The sequence below is a fragment of the Callorhinus ursinus genome, unplaced genomic scaffold (assembly GCF_003265705.2).
Source record: "Callorhinus ursinus isolate GAN/ISIS: 27379988/994484 unplaced genomic scaffold, GSC_fseal_2.0 scaffold5, whole genome shotgun sequence".
NCBI lineage: Eukaryota > Metazoa > Chordata > Mammalia > Carnivora > Otariidae > Callorhinus > Callorhinus ursinus.
The window spans coordinates 80595063-80614863 of NW_027397067.1; positions in this window are offsets into that span (position 1 = coordinate 80595063).

The window sequence follows — 19801 nt, forward strand, 5'->3', positions numbered from 1 at the left end:
GGGCGCGGCCCGAGCGGCCACCTTGACTGCTGTAGCGGGAGAGACCTGGGGCCTGGAGCAGCCAGCCGGCTCAGTCCCAGATCCCGGGCCCCCAGAGGGAAGATGGGAATGTTCATTGTGGGGGACTCTGATAGCCAGCGACAGTCAGCCAGCGCACACATGTTTGATAGGCCCTTTCCTTTCAGGGAAAGCCGACCCTGAGCGGCGCTCAGGTGGGGAGGCCCACCTCGTGCCCCTGCTCCAAACGGGAAACTGCCTCCTCCTTCCTTCTGATTTCAAGTGGATCAGAATGGGGGCTCCGAGCCCTGGAACCAAGAGTAATTGGTTCGGGGTGGCCACTCAGCAGAGCCCGTGCAGTCTGCTCTCAGGGAGCAGGGTCAAAGCAGGAACTGAGGCACAGGTATCATGCTGGCCACCGCTGGGGGCACCTGGGTTCCACCCCTGCGGCAGCTCGGTTCCACCCTGCGGCAGCTCCCGGGGAGCCTGTGAAGGGATCCCAGAACTGTCTGCGGGGCAGCGTTTATCCGCTGGCTTCTCCCCTGGCTGAGTGGTCAGGGGCAGCCTCACGGGCATGACTGCTCACGTGTGGAGCTGCCCCCAAGGGCCCCCCACCCGGGGAGAAGCCTGGGGGAGGACGCAGGTCGGGTGTAGCCCAGGCCCAGATGAGGGGCCAGGGGGTGACCTCCGAGTGGGTGACTGCACGGAGCTGGTCATCCCAGTGTGGCTGGCGTGGGGTGGGCAGAGGAGATGTGAGTTTGCATCAGGACCAGTTCGATCCAGGGGCCTGCAGGCCCCGCCCCCACCCTGCTGGGGAACAGATCCTGGCAAATGATCCTAAGACACAGGTTTGCTCATTCTCCTCGCAGGAGCTCTCCTTTTATACAACTCTGCTGAAAGAATGTATCAAAATATTTTATACAGTAAAGAAAACACTGGGGAACATTGCCCAGTGAATTCCCTCATGGTTTAGCTTAATTAAGTGATTTCAAATGCCCACTGTGGGGAAGGCACCTAAGTTTCTGCTTGTGAACCAACTCTGACCTCTTTTTTTTTTATTAAAGATTTTATTTATTCATTCATGAGAGACAGAGAGAGAGAGACAGAGAGAGAGAGAGAGAGAGGCAGAGGGAGAAGCAGGCTCCCAAGGAGCAGGGAGCCTGATGCGGGACTCGATCGCAGGACTCTGGATCATGACCTGAGCCGAAGGCAGACACTTAACCATCTGAGCCACCCAGGCGCCCTCAACCCTGACCTCTTGGTAACGGCGGCCTGAGGGTTGGGTTAAGAAGGCTTCTGCGGCCGAGCCCAGGCTCCATGGGCGAAGTGCTGCCGTCCATCATAATGACAGGCATGGACAAGGGCGACCCCACAGCCATTTGCACACTGCGGTAGGCTGGGTCAGGGTCTCCAAGGATAGCCAGGTCCTAATCCCTGAAACTCATGAATGTTCCTTGCTCTGCAAAGGAGACTTTGCCGGTGTGATTCAATTAAAGACCTTGAAACGAGAGGATTACCCTGCAGTGTCTGGATGGGCCCTGAATGCAATGGCGAGTGTCCTAAGAGGGAAGCAGGGTGGGAGTTGATGTGGACAGAAGGCAAGGCTCACACTGCTGGCGCTGAAGATGCAGGACTGCCCCGGGGAGGCAGGGAGGCAGCTCCGGATGCTGGAAAAGGCAGGGAACGGACACTCCCCAGAGTTGTTGGAGCGCACATCCTGACAACACATTGATTTCGGTCACTGGATCTGTGTGCAGACTTGTGGTCTCCGGAACAGTGGGAGAATGATCATGTGTTGTTTTAGGCCATGGAGACAGCAGTCGTTTGTTACAACGGCCCGGGAAGGAACACGCACACCGTCCCCGCCTCTTCCATCCGCCCCGGGAAGGACCCTCTGCCCCACTCCAGCTGCATTTCTTGAGCATTCCCTGGGCGCATCCGCCCACCCCTATCGGCCCCACTGCTGCGGGACACGCGGCACACACCTGGTAGGGGAGGCCGGCAGGCCCTGGGCGCGGGTGCTGGGGGGCCCTCGCCTCCCAGAAAGGCCTTCGGCGCATCGAGTCTGCACGGACGTTCATCGCTGTGCGTCATGGCGCTGAGCAGAGAAGCTGGAGCTGCAGCACGTGGCCGGCAACCCGCATGACGTGTCAGGTGGGAAACGTCCCGCTGTGTCTAGTGGGAGGTGGGGTCGCCCGGGCAACCTCGGGTGGTTTCTGTTTCTGGGGTGCCGCCTCTCTTGGAGGCTCTTTCAGCTCTGCTCCCATGCCCGTCCACAGTCCCCTTGACAAAGCCCCTCCAGAAAATCGTTTCCTGCGGGGACAGTGATGGTGCCATCTGGAGAGGAGACACGGATGGCAGTGGCCCCGTCTGGAGGACGTGGAGGAGGTCCAGAGGGGAGCCCTTGGCAGTCCCTGCAAGGCTCCCTGGGGGGATGGCGAGGCGGTGGGGTGGCAAGGGAGCGGAAGCCCTCAGGGTGCGTGGGGCACACACACATCACCCCACACTCCTGGGCGGAGCAGCCATGGCCCACTGTGCAGGCGAGGCCACTCAGCACAGATAGGGCGAGTTACTTCCTTGAGGGCACACAGCAGGAAACGGGCAGAGCTGGAAATGGAACCTGCCTTGCCCGGGGTCGTGTCTCCTTTCGCAGTGATCTCTGGGTTAGTGCCCCGTTGCCCAGTGGCTGCCTGCCTGGCCCCCTGCCCGCTGTGTGTGTGACGGTGCCTCAGCCCCGGGGAAGAACACCGTCCCATTACGGCACACAGTGTCCCGTCCTAACCACTCGTGGTCAGAAACCACATAGTCCCAGGTCACAGCAGGCCTCAGCTGGGACCCAGCAAGGGGACTTCCTCACTGTGGCTTCTGGGCATCTGCTCTCTTTGTCCCCTTCCAGGCTGGTGACCTCCCTGGGGTCACACTGTATTGTGATGAGGGCCCTGTCTCCCCAGCTATGGCTTAGAATACACAGCACAATTATTTATTCTTTGCTTCTACCTGCCTGCCTTCTTTGCAGAGTTTTTTGTTTTGTTTCGTTTTTACTTTGAAAAGAAAATGGATTCAGCATTCTGCAAACCACCCATTGGACTTCTTGCATGAACTTGATCAGAAACGGACCCGTGGCCGAGTGCTCACTGATCCCAGCTCCCAGCACCGCCCCAGCTCCCAGCACCGCCCCACCTCTCCGCAACTTCACTTGTCCCCTGGAGGCCCCTGTCCAAGGCACAGCACCCCGGGGCCCCCCTGCAGCCCCAGGGACCCTGCTGAACCCTGAACCCCATGTTGTTACCAGCTTCCCAAGTCCTGCCTGGGGCTGGGGTCCTTAAGCCGCTCTGGGAGGGAGAGGCAAGTGGGGAGGTGCAGTTGACGCAGGTGCGGATGCCAGGTGGGCACTCAGACCCCCGGAAGGCCTTGAGCTGACGTCCGCCGCTGGAGGTCACTGCCGGCAGCCGTGTGCCCATCGGGGAGGGGTGCTCCCAGGCCAGCAGGTCTCAGCACCAGGACAGAGTCACCACAGAGTAGAATGTGCCATCGGTCAGGAAAGCTGGGCCCAGGGGATCTGCCCGTTTGCCCTTCAACTTGAGGGTGGGAGCATTGCTTTAGCCATTCTTGGGGAAATGGGATTTCTTGAAAAGGAAGAAGGAGGCTTCTGGGAAAAGATGCAAACTCAGCAGGACCAGAAGGCTGTCTTAGGGATGTGTGCTTTGCAGAGGCAATGTCGTGTCTGGAAAATTCTGGGGCTGCACTATAACCCCAACCTGGGTTTGAATCCTCATTCTGCCACTTGCTGGTGTGTGACCCTGGGCAAGCGTCCTCAGTAGTCCTCGCCTGTGAAATGGGGATTCGCTGATTCTGCACTGTTTCGGGAGTTGGAGAACAGCAGTGAGCAGCGTTCTGGATGCTCAATTTTCACCAAACCCTGAAATGCACACTATCTCCGTTCTCAGATGAGAAAACAGATTCCAGAAACCACACGTCTTTCGTCCAGGGCCACACAGGTGATGAGTTACTTCAGGTGATCTCTTGCTGCGTAACAAAACTAAACTTAGCGGCTTAARTCTTTCATAATCATGTTATTTTGTTCCCAAGCCTGCATAACAAAACAGAAAGAAAACAGGTTCCAGAAACCACACGTCTTTCGTCCAGGGCCACACAGGTGATAAGTTACTTCAAGTGATCTCTTGCTGCATAACAAAACTAAACTTAGTGGCTTAAATCTTTCATAATCATGTTATTTTGTTCCCAAGCCTGCATTTTGGCAGGACTCAGTGGGGAAGGCTGGTCCGCGCTCCAGGACAGGTGATGGGGGCCCGCCTCCCGGGCGGGGTGTTCCCCACCACTAAGCTGGCGCTGGCTCTGCCCGGAGCCTAGAATGTGGGCTTCCTCACAGTACGGAAGCCTGGTTCCTAGAGCAAGTGCTCCAGGAGACGAGAACCCACCTCTCTCTAAAACCCCAGGCCCAGAAATAAGGACGACATCACTTCCACCATATTCTATTGGTCAAATGGTTGTGGGGTCTGACTCTCAAAGAAAGGATATCGAAGAATTTATGACCATCTTTAATCTACTGTAGTGACTGAGCCAGGATAACCTAGATCTTTCTGATGCCTTCAAGCCCCCCAGCTCAGAGACTCTGGAGAGACAAGTAAGCTCATGTGGGTAAACTGTGCCCAGGACTGACCTGTCCAGCTGGCTGGGCCACCTCACATTTACCTGAGCTAGAAGAAGCTAGATTTTAAGACCAGGTATCTCCAAGTTCGGGCCAGGGCGGGGGTGGGCGGGCTCCAGAGGTCTGGTGTGGTCCCCCTCCTTCCTTCCAGGAGCCACTACTCCCAGCTCCATCCGCATGGTTCCCTGCCACCCTTTTGCACAGCCCTGTCCCTGGCCACAGCAGAACCCGTCTGGGATGGTCCCATGTGGGGCCAGTGCTTCCTTCTATGGGACTTTACACCTGCACTGGGAGTTGAAGGGGCCACATTTACCGCCTCGTGGAGAACAGATGCAGGAGAGAGGGAGAAAGCCTGGGGGCCGAGAGGAGCAGGCAGGACAGACAGACAGACAGGGTCCTGATGGCTTTTTCCATGCCCTGACTTCAGTTTCAGGGGCCACCCATGGAGGGGGTGCTCCTGGAGCCTCTTGCTAAACTGCCCTTTGCAGAGTTCTGTCTCTGGGTCACCAAGAGAGGCCTGACCGAGGCTCCCAGAACTGTTGCAGCTTCCTCCCGGGGACAGCGCTGGCCTCTTCCCTGGCTTTCCCACCCGGCCCCCCAAGTCCTTCCCCACCCCACGGCCTCCGGGAAGGTTCCACGCACAGACCTGACCTCGTGAGTCCCTCGCGTTCAGCCCTGCAGCAGTTCCCTTCTGCGCCCTCCTTCCCGTGAAGCGCCTCTGAACGGCTGGCTTCTCTGTCTATAGTCTCATGCCTCTGGGCCTCCGCTCATGCAGTTCCCTCTGCGGGAACTCCCTTCCTCTCCTTTTCCTCTGTCCAGTTGTCCTTATCTGTCACCCCTGCCTAATCAGGAAGCAGGGGCCGCTTCCACCAGGCATAAGACACGGTGGTCAGAGTGTGGGTGTTACCACATCACCTGAGTTCTCATCCCAGCTCTGCCACGGACCTGCTGTGTGACCTCAGGCAAGCTCCTACACCTCTCTGTGTCTGGGTTTCCTCACGTGTGACATGCACTGCCGGAAGGATCGCATGAGTTAAACGTGCCTGGGCCTGGGCAGCTGCACAAAGCACAGAGTCTTTACCAGCAGAGCCCTGTGGCCTCCCCCTGCCCCATGGCCGGGCTGGCATTGCCCGTGGCCCTGTGAGATGCCCGTGGTCGGTGACCCCCGCTGGGCGCCGAAATCCGTGTCACCGTGTGCGGCCCCTGGGGCTCGTCCCGAGGCCGGCTCAGTGCACAGTGTCCCAGCCCGGCCCGCCTGCTGTGGCCCTGGGGCCCCGGGGGGGGGGGGGGGGGGGGCTGTCCGAAGAGTGCTAGGTGGACAGAGCTTCCCGCACAGCCGCCCTCCAGTCTCCCGTCCAACAGCTCCGGAGCCAGGTTTCCGGTCGCTCAGGAGACCCCTGCTGGCCAGTGCCAGTTACTGCGGGAGGCAGAGCCGCCCTCACGCCCAGCAAGCGCCCACGTAACCCCGCGGCCGCTGTTACCCCCACTTAACAGGTACTGACCAGCTCCCCAGAGCCTCCAGGTCACTCAGCTGGAGAGTAGCAGGGTCGGGATTTGGAACCAGGACCGTCTACCGAGCCCGTGAGCTGCCAACAGAGTGGCCCTATTTTCACTAACCTGGGAGGCTCTGTGGCATCCTGCCCTCCCTCCAGCCGAACGGCCCCATGCCCAAGGCTTCGTCCGCCCTTGGAAAATGCCCTTGAGTCACAGACTTCGCTGGGCATAAAGTCAAGCTGAGCCTGGGCCAGGGCTGCTAGGAGATCCTGGGAGTAGGGGGGCCCAGCCCGAGATAAATGAGGTGCTGCCCTGCCCCTGGGGGCCACATTCTGGTGAATAAGTCAGGGCAAAAGTCACGTAATCAATGCTTGTTGAGCGAATACATGACCAAACAAACGTACTCAGTGACTGTCCCAAAGCTGCCAAATCCTAGTGCAACTGGCAAACTCTTACTCATCCTTTAGAACCCTGTTCAGGGACACCTCTTCCAGGAAGGAAGCAGCTTCCCTTCCAGGAGGTCTCCTTACACGTTTTACCTCAGGGCAGAACGCGGTATGTGTTAAGTTGGGTACAAAGCACTGTAAGATATTGGGAAGTGGGACACACACTTGCAGAAGTAGCCGTGGGAGGGAGGAGGGGGGTGATGCTCAGGGAAGGCTTCCTGGAGGAAAAAGAGGCTCTTGAGGCAAGCCTGCAAGGTTAAGATAGGATTGGGCCAGGGGAGATGTTGAGGGAGGTGATGCTGGGGAGGGGACAGGGTAAGTGTCACCTTGGCCATCTAATTAGGTGGCTTGGAACAACACAGCTCTGGAGGCTGGGAGTCTGGAATCAAGGTGTTGGCAGGGCTCTGCTCTCCCAGAAGCCTCTAGGAGACGATCCTTCGTTGCCTCTTCCTGGCCTAGGGTGGTTGGCAGCGGTCGCTGGTGCTCCCTGGCTCGTAGACACGCCTCCAATCTCTGTCCAAATGTCCCTCTTATGAGGACAGCAGTCGCTGGATTAGGACCCACCCCATTCCAGTCTGACCTCATCCGAACTTGCTTCCATCTGCAAAGATCCTATATCCAGGTAAGGCTGCGTTCCCAGGCACCAGGGATTAGGACTCGAACATATTTTTTGGGAGACACGATTTGACCCACAACAGGAAGTAAAGTTGACTCGTTCACATTTGGGAAGTGGGGAGGGGGGTTCAGTCTGGGGAGAGCTGAAGGAGAGGGAGCAGGCGAGTGAAGATGCTGGAGATGTAAGTGGGGTGATGCAGAGGGGCGGGGACGCCCTGGGGGTCAGGGCCGTGGGAGAAGGCGGTCAGCTGGGAGGCTGGAGAAGTGGTGTGGGGTCATAGCAGCCCCGGGGTGGGGCTCTGACCCAGACACAGGCTTCCTGCCTAGCAGCTGCTTGCATCATCTCATTTGTGCCCCCCCCCCGTCCCACGCCCCGCCGGCAGTCCCCGGGTGTCTGCTGTTATCAGCTCGGGGGCACAGACCGGAAACTGGCTCAGGAAGGCAATACCACCCGCTCAGGAGCGCACAGCAGGCAGGTGCTGAGCGGAGGTTTGAGCCAGGTCTTCACAGCCTGCCGCCAAACCGCGGAGGCGGTGTGGATGCACCGGGTAGTTCTGCACAAGGTGCCGTTTTTATGCGTGATTTGTGGGTCTGTACACGGTCACCACCTTTGCTCCTAGAGACAATGTCTGGAAACCATGGTCTCTTCCAGATAACATCTCATCACTTCGTTTGTACCCCTTCGAGGTGTCACATGTGGGCAGATTGTTTTTAAACTTTCTGCTTTGAGGTTTTGTCTCTTGGCCTGAATTTTGCAGGGCGATCATCAGACTCAGCGATGGCTGTGGCGCTTGGTGGGGATGGGGCTGGCCTGGCTGGGCAGGCTGCACACACCCGCTCACCGAAACCTCCCGAGCCCCACAAGGTGGGAGACACCGCCCCGGAGATTCTGGTACCAAGTGGCAGGGGCGGGGCATGTGCCAGGGTCTGCTTGATGCTCAGGTTCATGCTCGTGGGTCCTCATCCCTATGGTGGTCAGTGAACTGTCCCCCACCTCCTGTGAAACCCTCAAGACCCCTGGGCTTTGCTATGGAAAGCGATGTGGAGATCTCTCAAAAAATTAAACAGAATTACTGCATGATCCAGCAATCCCACTTCTGAGTGGAAACCTGAAGGAATTAAAAGCAGGGACTCGAAGAGATATTTGTATGCCCATGATCATAGCAGCTTTATTCACAACAGCTGAGAGGTGCTGTCCAGGTGTCTGTGGACAGATGAATGGGTAAACAAAACACAGCGTATAGACATACAACGGAATTTTACTCAGCTTTAAAAAGGAAAGAAACTCTTGTTGAATTGTACACCCGAAACTAATACAACACTGTATGTTAATTATACTGGAATTTTTAAGAAAGTTTAAGTAGTCTCTATACCCGACGTGGGGCTTGAACTCACAACCCTGAGATCAAGAGCCACACACTCCACTGACTGAACTGACGAGGCACCCCTAATTATACTGGAATTTTTTTTTTTAAATAAAAAAAAAGGAGGGGCGCCTGGGTGGCTCCGTCAGTTAAGCGTCTGGCTTCAGCTCAGGTCATGATCTCGGGGTCCTAGGATCGAGCTCTGCATCGGGCTCCCTGCTCAGCGGGGAGACTGTTTCTCCCTCTCCCTCTCCGCCCCCCACCCCACTCCTGTGCTCTCTCTCTCTCTCAAATAAATACATAAAATCTTAAAAAAAAAAAAAAAAGGAAAGGAATTCTGGCACACGCGATAACAAATAACCTTGGAAGACAATAGGCTGAGAGAAGCCAGATGCGAAAGGACAAATCGGGCCTAATCCACTTACTTGAGAGAATTGGAGTGGTCAGGAGCAGAGAGACAGGGGACCGGGCAGAGCCAGGGGCTGGCGCCTGGGTGGGGGGGGAGTTAGTGTTGGTGGGGACGAGCGTCAGTTTGGGGAGACGGAAGTTCTGGAGGTGGATGGTGGTTTTGGTTACAGGGGAATTTGAATTTACGTAACGCTGTTGAACCCATATACTTAAAAACCGGTTAAAATAGTAATTTTCATGTGACATGTATTTTATCACAAAAAAAATAAAAAAAGAATCCTTGGTGTTCAAAAACTCATCTTATGCTGACTGTTCCCGAGGCATATAGCTGTGAAACCAGGCACTCCCACCAGCAGAACATAAGGGCTCCAATCCCTCCATGTTTCCTACAACACTCGGTATCATCTGCCTCTTTAAATAAGCCAGTCCCAGTGGTGTGAGTGGTGTTATGGACTGAATTGTGTCCCCCCCAAATTCATATGTCAAAGCCCTAACCCCCCCAGTGCAATTGTGTTTGAGGACAGGGAGGTCATTAAGTTTAAATGAGGTCGTAAGGGTTGGCCCTAACTCCATAGGAGTGGTGTCCTCATAAGAGGAGAGACAGCAGACTCCTGCGTGTGCACGTGTGCATGCGTGTGTGTGCGTGTGCACGTGCTTGCGCACACATATGCACAGAGGAAGGCCATGTGAGGACACAGCGAGAAGGCGGCTGTCCACACACTAGAACGAGATGTCTTGCCCAAAACCAGCCCTAGTAATGTCTTCATCTCAACCTTCCAGCTTCCAGGACTATGCAAAATAAGTTTGTGTTGTTTCGGCCCCTGGTCTGTGGTGTTTGTTACAGCAGCTGTGCTGACCGATACAAACTGCATCTCATTTCGGTTTGCCTTTCTCTGTTGGCTAATGATGCTGAGCATCTTCTCATGCGCTAGTTACCATTTGTATGTCTTCTTTGAAGTGATGTATATTCAGATCCTTTGCCCATTGTTAAATTGGGTTAAATCAAATTTACCTTTGTATTTTTGAGTTTAAGTGCTCTTCACGTGTTCTGGATATAAGTCTTTTATCAGATGTATATTGCAAATATTCTTTCCCATTCTGTGGATTGTCTTTTTACTTTTTTGATGGTGTCCCTTGAAAAACAAAAGTTAATGAAATCCAATTTGCCTATCACTTTTTCTGTTGTCTGTGCTTTTGGGGTCATATCTAAAACCATTGCCTAATCCAAAATCATGAAGATTAACCCCTATATTTTCTTCTAAGAGTTTTACAGTTTAGCTCTTACATTTAGATCTTCGGTCCATTGTGAGCTAATTCTTGTGCATGGTGTGAGGTAGGGGGTCCAACTTCATTCATTTGCGTATGGATATCCAGTTGTCCCAGTACCATTTGCTGAAAAAATTATTCTTCCTCCCTTATAAAAAATCAGTTGATCATAAATGTGAGGGTTTATTTCCGGACCCTCGATTCTGTTTCATCGACATATTCCTCCATCCTTATGGTACTACCACACAGCCTCCAATGATCATAATTCATAGTAGCTTTTGAAACGGAAGAGTGTGAGTTCTCCAACTTTGTTCTTTTTTCAAGATTGTTTCAGCTTTTCTGGGTCCCTTCAATTTCCATGTGAAATTTTGGGTCAGCTTGTTAATTTCTGCATGGAAGGTAACTCTAGGGAGATGTGAATTCCCAGCCACTTCTGACTCTGTGCATGTGTAGACAAAGCAGGCTCTGGTAGCCCAAGGTCTCATCTGGTGTGGGATTTTGATAGAGATTGCATAGTGTCTGTACGTGAACTTGGAGAAGTGTTGCCATCTTAACGATGTTAAGTGTTTTGACCCATCAACATGGCAAGATTGGTTTTCAATATAATTTTATTTTTTGAGTAGGTTGTAGGTTGTATACATGGTGAAAAATTTAAAAAGAAAGTACAGAAAGGTGACAAGGAAAATTAAGTCATCTGCTCTGTCCCCCTGCTTCAGGGAGCCTCCGCGGAAGCAGCTGCCACTGTCAGACCCACGGTGCTCTCCAGGGGACGGAATTACAACATGTGTTCTCCAGTCTTTGGCCCATACTGTGTAGGTCTATGCACATAGCTCTGCACTTGCTTTCTTCCCTTGACGATTGTAGTAGATGACATTGGTGCTCTGCCCACAACTCCTCAGACTTTGTGAGTGTGTGCATGCACCCCTCTTTCAGTTCAGTTTTGGGGTGCTCTCTATCTCAAGGGCCGACATCTGAAGCTCTTAGCTGAAGGACTGACCTTGGGCTACCAGAGTCAGTTTTGTCTACACATGCAAAGTCAGAAGGGGCTGGGGATCCACATCTCCCTAGAGCAGTCCTTAGCCAATGACCGAGGTCGGGGGAAAACAGATGCTCTGTTCTTTTGCCTTTGTTCCCTCGGTTGGAACAGAACTGACCCTCCAGAGTCCCCTGCGGGATCAGCACTAACCCTCTCCACGTGGCCTGCAAGAGCTCCCCATTTGCAGGAACCCTCATCTAGGCAGTGCTTCTGGGCACCCGAGCTAAGACAGCAGCTCAGCATCTTCACTCCTCATCGGTTCCTAAGGAACCTGCTCACTTCTTACGCCTGCACAGCATTTGTGGCTTCTGTTGTATTTATCTGACACTATTTATTTATTCAGTGGGTAACCTCAAATGTACATCCACTCGCCCCCTCGAACATGTGTGCATGGACATGTTTCGAAAAAATGCCTGGAGGGAGGGTGGCCGGGTCAAAGGGTACGTGCTCTTGGGGCTGTGAAAGGTGTTGCTGTATCACCCCCCCCATAGAGGCTCAGTAGTTAATGCCCCAGAGAAATTTGAGGGGACAAGCAGGCAGAGACGGTTTTGTTCTGGGGGAGAGAAGGCCTGGCCCCCCGTTTTCTGGTTACCGCTAGGGGGCGCACACACCACACGGTAGGAAGGGCGGGGTGGTCCCCACGGTTCCGATTTGGGGAGGATGAGGCTGGGAGCCTGGACTGTCAGAGCAGGAGGGATGCACTTCGTTTTTGCATGGGGAAACGGAGGCGCAGGGAGGAGACGGGGCGTGCACTGCCCACTAGCGCCCCGAAACTCTCCTAATGCCATACACCCCGCAAGCTGCTGCTTCTTCCTTCATGGCCCTGATGTCGACCTTGACTCCTCAGTGCCCTGTCCCAGGACATGCGGAAGGTTGGCAGTACGAGCTGCCGTGAGTGAATGAATGAACGTAGGAAGGGACAACCCAGACACCATGCTCTGAACAGGCGATGGTCGAACTCCGGGTGTGGGGGGCTCAGAGGGGCCTTGTCCCCCCCCTTTCACCCCCCTGACTTGTCATGGTGTTTTTAATGTGCTAGTTAATGTCTTTGTGAGTAACGAACCATTAAACATTAGAATTTCACATCATTGGTTTGTTGAGTAAGTACCGATGAAATTAATACCGCTAATAAAATAAAAAGTTGAATTTTGCCGTTCATCTTTATATTGTGGGATGCCAGTTTTTTTTTAGATTTTATTTATTTATTTGACAGAGAGAGACACAGCGAGAGCAGGAACACAAGCAGGGGGAGCGGGAGAGGGAGCAGCAGGCTTCCTGCTGAGCGGGGAGACCGATGTGGGGCTCGATCCCAGGACCCTGGGATCATGACCTGAGGCGAAGGCAGACGCTTAACGACTGAGCCACCCAGGCGCCCCTAGGGATGCCAGTTTTAAATGCAAGTATTCAGCTTGTGTGCAGACTCACCCAAACCATACAGATTGTATTCCGTGGGTTGTACGTGCAAGTGTGTTCTGTTCTCACCAGCAGAGTGAAAACCTGCACAAACCACTCAGTTTCTGTGTCACTGGGCAGGTGCACGTGCCCCGATCCTCCACGGAAGTGGGCCGTGGCTCGGTGGGCTTCCCTTCCACCGAAGCCCCACACACAGTGGGCCCACTGGTGTCACCTGGTGCCACGGGCAGCGGGACGGGCACAGAGTCATTGAGCGTAGAGATGGGCCCCAAGGCTCGCATGTTCCTTTCCTCCCACACTGCAAGGAAGCAGAACAGTCCCTACTGTGACTCAAGCTCCTGGAGTCTGGGCTTTGAGAGAAGAGTAGAGGCCCAGCAGTGCTCAGGGCCAGCTCCCGGCCTGCCAGAGAGAGGGTGCAGGAGGAGGGCAGGCGGCAGAGACAGAGGCTGGCGCAGGAAGGGGGGTGTGAACAGAGGGTCCTCTGGGCACAGGGGTGGGCGCACCCACTGAAGAGCCCTGACAGGTGGTACCCCCCTCACAGAGGGCTGCGGTGTCCACTGCTGAGACCCAGCCCTGCTCCTGGCCCGGGACCTCTGTCCTCCCGCTCCCCGGGCTAGCTTCAGGGACGCGGGAACTGGCCCTTCTCGGGTGCTTCTGCCGCAAACAGTGACAAGTATCAGGAAAGTCTTGCTTCACCCTGGGAACAGCAGGGGCAGGAAAAGGGAAGGAAATGAAGCTGCCCTGAGCGCATGGAGGGGGCCAAGCTCCAGGACGGCAGCAGTCACTCCTCGCCACTGGCGAGGGCTCTGCCATCAGCCCATTTCACGGGTGGGGAAACCGAGGCCCCTGGAGTGAAGTGAGCGGCTCTGGAGCCCTGCGTCCCTCGCACCCCACAGCCCTGTGTCCCTTCCTGGAATAGACCCATTGCCCCAGCAGTGTGATAAGCAGGGGGCATGAGCAAGGGAAGAAAAGCCTCCCCAGCTCGCCACGGCTTGGTTCCTTCTGGACCCTATGTGCGTCTTGGCCACATGAAGATGTCACATTGGCCATTGTGACCCTCGGGGCCTCGCAGAGCTGCTTTTGCCCCCAAACCCCTCACTTTCCTGTGGCCACACCAGATGTGCAGTGACGAGGTTTTGAAATCTCTGTGGTTCTTTTTTTCTTATGTTAAAAATTCTATGTAATTATTGCACAAAAAAGTAAAAATAGGCAACAAGAAATGCAGAAAAACCACCTGTAATCCCACCACCCCTCGGCAGCGCCCATCTTTTGTTTATCTGCTCATTTAGCAGATATTTACTAAGCACCTACTATGTGCCCAGGGTGCAAAAATGAATAAAAGAAACACGTGCATTTACAGAGAGGGCCTACCCCGGACCTCTCATCTACACCCCCCTCCAACAACATGTCGTGGTGTGGGGCGCCTGGGCGGCTCGGTCGGTGGAGCAACTGACTCCTGGTTTCCACTCAGGTCTCATGATCTCAGGGTCGTGGGGTCGAGCATTGCACGGGGCTCCTCGCTCAACAGGACATCTGCTCGAGGTTCTCTCCCTCCCTCTGCCCCTCCCCCTGCTCGCGTGCACTCTCACACTCCCTCTTTCTCTAAAGTAAATAAATATCATTTTTTAAATAGAAGAATCTCCTCTCTTTTTTTATTTTTTATTTATTTCTTTTAAAAGATTTATTTATTTATTTTGTGGGGGAGAGGCAAAGGCAGATGGAGAGCGAGAATCTCAAGCAGACTCCCTGCTGACGTGGAGCCTGACGCAGGGCCCAGCCTCACGACCCTGAGAGCATGACCTGAGCCAAAATCAAGAGTCGAACGCTTAACCAAGTGAGCAACCCAGGTGCCCCAATAAATAAGTCTTTAAAGAAAAAAAAAAGCATGTCATTGTGTGGCTGTCTGCACCAGGGTATCCCAAAACAGCATGCCTCTAGGCAACTCCCCATGTGTGCCATTTAGACAGGTAGGGAGGGCATTCCACACTGCAGATTTCCCTGCCAACTCCATTCAGGTGCAACCTCCTATCGCTGGAGAGGTGGCCCAGCTGCCAGGGTGAGTCTGTTGTGTGTAGGTGACACGGCCCCGGCTCCCCAACCTGGGGTCTTCCCAACTGTGCCTACCTGTGGGGCACACTTCTCGAGCCTGTGTTTGCTCTAGAGGAGCACCTCATCTTCCCATTGGGCGGACAGCCTGGCCCCTCAGACCAAAGCTCCCCTGGGCAGAAGGGCAGAGGGGCCGGCACTGAGCGTGTGTACCTGGTGCGGGGGGTGGCCGTGGTCTCACGGCAACCTGCCAAGGGAGGTGTTTGGTCCTTCACTTCTCGGATGCAGAAGCCGAGTTGGAAAGGAATGTGTCTCCTGCCTCTGGGCTGAGCCACTCCTCGGGGTTCACGGTGCACCACCGGCCACCTTGTCTAGGAGAATGAACGAATGAATGAATGCGCCATCTCTGGGCCCATCTGCATGGGCTGCAGCAGAAAGGCAACTGGCTTCCAGGCCCGTATGCCCTTACGAGAGCCACCTCTGGGTCTGGTGGCAGGGGACCCTGGTACGGGGAGCCTGTTCTCTGGGACCCTGGTCATGTAATGCCACGTCCACTGGCCTTGGCATCCTCATCTGTCACGTGGGTGTGATGAGGTTTCCCGGTTCAGGAGGATTCAGGGCGATGCCGTTAAGGCCGCGGCTCGGTGGCTTCGTGGGCAGCAGGTGCTCCACGAAGGCTCACTGCCGCTGGCCTTGTCCTCACCACTTCCTCCACTGACGGGGCCAAGCTCCCCAGCCCCTCCAGCCCTAGGCTGATGGAGACCCGGTGAGGCCCACGTGGGCCAGCCCCGAGCCAGGCCCAGGGTGAGGGGGTGAGAAGAAACAGAGGAGACAGCACTGCCCCACGCGCCTGGGACTGACCCCAGGCACAAGCAAGGTCAAGTGGGAGCTTCCACGGCAGGGCTGGTTCCAGCCACGAGACCGGCCCACCTCCCGCAACGTGCCCAGATACGCACACGCAGACACACGCATGCAGACGCATGTGTGCACACACACACAGAGACACACGTACCTGCACACTCAGATACAGACGTGCACACACATGCACATGCATGCAGACACGTGTGTGCACGCACACGCACCGAGACACACGTACCTGCACACTCAGATACAGACGTGCACACACATGCACACACATGCGTATGCATATGTACACACACATAGTAGCACACGTACAGGCACACTCAGATACAGACATGCACAAGCAGACACACGCATGCAGACGCATGTGTGTACACATACACAGTGGCCCAAGTACAGGCACACTCGGATACAGACGTGCACACACATGCACACGCAGGCGTATGCATATGTACACATACACAGTAGCACACGTACAGGCACACTCAGATACAGATGTGGACACGCAGACACACGCATGCAGACACTTGTGTACACATACACAGTGGCACACGTACAGGCACACTCGGATACAGACGTGCACACGCATGCACACACATGCAGACGCACGCAGACGCGTGTGTACACATACACAGTGGCACACATACAGGCACACTTGGATACAGATGTGTACACAGTAGGCAGACGCGTGTGTACACGTGCACACCCACAACAATACACATCTGTACACAGACATAGGAACATGCACACACACACACACTCCTCCCCTGCTGCTTTACTTCGCTGCTCTGCATTTATCCTCACCGAACACACTATTTATTTTATGTATTTGTCATGAACTTGGGGTTCAGACTTCTTGGGTTCACAGCCCGGCTCGGGCCCTGCTCGATCAGCTTGGGCTGCTGTAACTTATCCTCAGTCTGGAGGCGGGGCACCTGAGAGCAGGGAGCCGGTGGAGGGGGCTCTGGGGGGCTCCTCCTTGTTCAGTCCCATCACTGTGCCCCACATGGTGGAGAGAAGCCGGCTCCACCCTCACGACCTAATCACCCCTAACGCCCCACCTCCTAATACGACCCCACTGCGGGTTAGGGTGTCACCACAAATTTTGGGGTGACACAGCATGTAGTCCAGGACAGTTCTGCACTGGCTGGGGGACCCCAGGAAGCTGCCATTCTTTTCTGCGCCTCAGACTCTCATCCGCAAATGACACATCCCCATGAGGAGCCCTGTGGCCGCTACCTGACTCTCTGATTGCACCTGAGCTGCACGCACCCCACCACACCTGCACCCCCCCCCCACAGCAGCCATGCAGTCAGCGCTCGTGACCACAGGAGCAGCCCCGAGCAGCCTGCCGGGGCTGGGATTTGGAGTGCTCGGGGCCCAGGGAGCCCCAGGTCTGACTCCTGTCCATCGGGAAGTCAGAGCTGACTCAGGAGGGTGGACAGCTGGGGCCCAGGGTTGGGCCAGACCCTGGGGAACCCGCCTGAGAGGCTCTTTCTCCTCCCAGTGGCCCGTGGTGTGGAGGGGCTTGCCCGGAGGGAAGGCCTGCAGGGGCCGGGCTGTGACCCTCCCTCCTGAAAACCCTGGGTTGCCGAGCCAGGCCGCACTCACCCAGGCCTCAATCCACCGCAGCAAGGGCCCAGGCCTCCCCGGCCGGACAGTGCCCCCCTGGCAGCAGCTGGCCCCTTCTCTTGGCCTTGGGGCCCCTGTGGCCCATCCAGACCCCACTGCCACGTGAGGAGGGACAGGCAGGCCGGGGTCCAGGCTCAGAGAATCCCAGGTCAGAGGTCGGACCCCAGCACCGCCACAATCTTGCCAGGTGACCGGAGCCAGTCACTCTGCTTCTTGATCTGTGAGGTAGAGCATCCTGTTTGTGTTGCTGGGATTGTTGATCGGCTCCGGCCAGGTGCCAAAGGCTGCACGTGGCTCTGGGGCGGGCTCGGTGCCACATGGGTTTGTGGCTGGCTCCCAACTGTTGGGCATATTCCTGGTCCCCTACGGCTGCCCCTCTGTCCTGGGCTCCAGGCTGTGCGGCACGGGTGTGGGGTCTCTGACCTTCCGAGTCATCACCTACCTGCCCTGACACTGCTGAATTGGGCCCATTTCTGTCCTCTCTGGGTGTTGGTCCTTGCAGAGAATGGCTGTGTGCTCTGAGTTCAACAGCAAGGCCCCGGTGGGGCGCCCACTACTGTGCCCACGGGAACACACGCTCTGTCACGCTCTGAGATGCAGGCCTCCTCGGGCCTGGCATGAAGGGGCACACGCTCCGGCCCCCTCTGTCCTTCGTTTCCCCCGCATCTCCCAGGGCTTCCTCATCCCCACCCCACTGTGGCAGGGGACTCGCTGGGGAGAGAAGCGGCCTGGCCTCCCCCGTGGGAGGCGGGCCGGGAGGGCGGCAGGCAGGTGCCTCTCACCCATGGGTTCCTGCAGAGCGCGGAGATGCACAGCGGCCTGCAGCCAGCCCTCCCGTCCTCCGTGAGCTGCTCCCCGGGCCGGGAGCTCCGAACACTCCCCCAGGCTGCAGCCAGACCCAGGAAGTGGTGGAGGCGGCAGGAAGTCTAGGGGAAACCCAGAGTGTTGGTAGCTCATGAATATCAGCCCGCACACAGCACTGCTCAGATGGGGCCCGAGAGACAGACATGAAGAGGGGCAGGACGGCCCAGAACGCCCCCTGGTGGCTGGTCCTGGTCCGTCGGGGGTCGGGAGCCCCCGAGGGTTCTGTCTGCAGGGCCCCCGGACGGGTGTGGTGTGAAGGTGGAGACCACACGGTACTCTGCTGTCCGGGGAGTGGTGGGGTGGCCCCGTTTGGGGCAGTGGCTGGTCGGCGAGGTGTCTGGGTGCAGAATCAGCAGGTGGGGGGAGCACAGCCTGGGCTGCCAGGGGTGAGCTGCCCTCCCCACCCCCATTGTCATGCGGTGCCTGATACGTGTTAGTGCTCAGCAAGTGAGGGATGCCTGGTGGCTCACTAGCTGTCAGGTGCGGTGCGGTGCCGGGTGCTGTCACGGCCCACGATGTCATCTCCCGAGACCAATCCCAGCTGGCCACGTGCCAGGTGAGGGCCCTTGGCCAGGTTGCTTCCGCCTCGGGGCCCGTCACGCAGTATGCTGCTCCGGGTTCCTGGGAGGAGCAAATGATACGGGCATAGGGACAGAAGGGCTTGTGAGAGCTCCGGGTGATGGCCATTTTGAGGGCCCCCAAATCCCCATGTTAAAAAAAAAAAAAAGAACAATTGGAGAGCGAAACCAAAGAACAGCGTTCATGACAAGACTCAGCTAAAGATGTCCCCCGTGAACCCAAAACTAGAAGTAGGTGGGGATAAGTTGCGGGTTTTCAGGTTCTCCCCGGGAAAGGGGGCTCAGGTCCCTCTGATCCCAGTTTCCCTAACTCTATCTGGAGTTCCATCACTCCACCCCTTCTTCACGGTGGGGCTCAGCCTAGGGGTGCATAGGCCAGGCCCGGCCTCTCCAAAGGGCCCTAGACCTTCCTGTCAGGTGTCTACCTCCAGATGGGAGGAAAATGACATGGCTGGACGGCCGGGAGGCCTGATGACAGGACAGCCCTCAAGCGGCCCCAGGACCCTGCCAGGCAGCGCACAGAGCCTCAGGGGACCGCTGCTGGCTGCAGGACTCTCACCATCCCAGAGCAGGTGAGTTCAAGGGGCTGCAGGAGGTGTGGGGGCTGAGCCCCATGAACCTTCAGAACGACCCGGGCGCCCTCCAGGGTGGGGTCCACCCTGACAGGAAGCTGCTGGAGCAGAGGCACGATGCAGTGAAGTAGGGCTCACAGACACAAGAAAGAACGGGCCAGAGAAATGTGGGCTCTGGAGGGGAGCACAGCCCGCAGACCTCAGAAAGTGAGCCCCACGTGTCAGACACCGAGCCACGTGTCTTGCTGGATGCAGGCTGACTTGAGCTCGGAGAATTAGAGAAGCCGTCCTGGACCACGACACTTAAAAGCTCTGAAACCAACAATTTCACCCAAATATGAGCAGCTGAAAAGTACAGAGATTGAAATTCCACACTGATGTTATTATTTAAAAAGAGAATAAAAGGCAGAATAACACCCCAGGTAGACAAGGAAAGCATTCCAGAAGGACATACCACAAACCGGACCAAAGTGGCGACCTACCAGTTTTTAGGACCTGAAAATGATCCACATGAAATGAAAGAGGAGAAAAGTCACCTGC